Here is a 1995-nt window from a genome sequence, read left to right on the forward strand (position 1 = left end):
AGCAAGAAAAGAAGAATTAGAGAAAGGAAAATGGAAAAAAGAAAACAGAAGATAGAGAGTAAAAATAATAAACAGGAAATGGAGATCAAAAAACAAAAACCAATCACTTCTGTTTTTATCTTGGCCTATAATTGTTGGACGTTTGTGATTCTTGGTCAGAGGGTTGCAAAAGGTTAAGTGATAAAAAGATAAAGGGATTAAAACTGGAAAAATGTGATTTGCTGTATATGAAAAATATACGGATTAAGAATAAATTTCTTAAAAGTGAAACAAAGAACTTGAGTTGAAGGGGGGGGGGGAGTAGAAAAAGAAAAATTACAGTCTTCTGAAGTCTTGTGAAGCGAGAAAAAAATCTCTTTTATTGTTAATTTAATTTATTTTTGTTTATTTCAAATATTGTTTTGATTTCAAAGTATTCTTCTACTCTCAAGTAAACAATCTAACTATGTCTAGCTGCATAATTGGTAACTTAAAAATCATTTCAAAATAAGTTAAATTTTATTTTTTTGCACTTGAAACAAAAGTTTAGAAATCTGAAGTGAACACTTTTGTTTTCTGAATCTCGGGTTTAAGATGAAATAAGTTTCGCTTCGATATCCTGTGGTGGTCAAACACCGTAGGGATATCCCGTGGTGGTCAAACACCGTAGGGATAACTTTGACAGAGGGATCGAGCATTTATCTTTAAATTTAAAAGAGCCAACATTTGATATCGAGATTAAGCGTTCAAGTTGAACGACATTCCATGAATTCCGACATCTGACATGTGTGATAGTTAAGTTTTACTTATTTCAACATTTTCCCTTGATTCCATCAAGTTCATTAATTGTAACTTGAAAACTATAACAATCGTCTAAAAAGTTGTAACTTGCATACTAAAACAATCGTCTAAAAAGTTGTAACTTGCAAACTATAACAATCGTCTAAAAAATGCAGACATAAATATATTTTAGTCATAATATTTTTTAATTTGTATTTTTATAAACCTAATTTACCACGTTCAGTGATGTATCATTCATTATCATAAACGTTACAAATTAAATAATTTGTAGTTAAGTAACATATAATTTTAATAAAATAATAAACAATGAAGATTTTAATTCCATGAACTTCACCATCTAAAAGTTAGCGTACTTGTAAAGGTTTGGAACCTTGGGAATAAATTATTGAGAATCTAAATACATTAGCGACTTTAACTCAAAGGAATGAACCGAAAAAAAAGGTTTATTCATTTCCAACATCTAATTCAGTATTTAAAAAACAAAACAAATATTGTATAAGTCTAATTCTATAATAATAAGTTTAAATAACTCTTCTTATAGACCCTTCTTTGTGTGTTTATTTTCTTGTGATTTTTAAACATTTTTAATATTGAATTTGATAGTTTTTGTATTGATAGAACTAAAGAGGGTCAACCCCAAACGAAATATATTTTCAAAACATATGGAATTAACACATTCTTTATTTACTCTAAAAGGTTTGGATCATTTAAACCGAATTCTAAATTTAAAAAATGCTGGTTAAGGATCAAAGCATTATTTATAAAAAGTCGTCTTCATTGTATTGATATATAATCGCCGACCACTTGAGTTAAAATTATGTAATATCCCTTCATACTTGTGAAAATTTTATAATATATCCCTTCATACTTGTGAACATTCTATAATATATCCCTTCATACTTGTAAACATTCTGTAGTATATCCCTTCATACTTGTAAACATTTTACAATATCCCTTCATACTTGCAAACATTCTATAATATATCCCTTCATACTTGTAAACATTCTATAGTATCCCTTAATACTTGGATAAACATTATACAATATCCCTTCATACTTGTGAAAATTTTATAATATTACTTCATACTTGCAAACATTCTATAATATATCCCTTCATACTTGAAAACATCCTATAGTATCCCTTAATACTTGGATAAACATTATACAATATCACTTCATACTTGCAAACATTCTATAATATATCCCTTCATACTTG

The sequence above is a fragment of the Eurytemora carolleeae genome, unplaced genomic scaffold (genome assembly GCF_000591075.1).
Source record: "Eurytemora carolleeae unplaced genomic scaffold, Eaff_2.0 scaffold75, whole genome shotgun sequence".
Taxonomy (NCBI): domain Eukaryota; kingdom Metazoa; phylum Arthropoda; class Copepoda; order Calanoida; family Temoridae; genus Eurytemora; species Eurytemora carolleeae.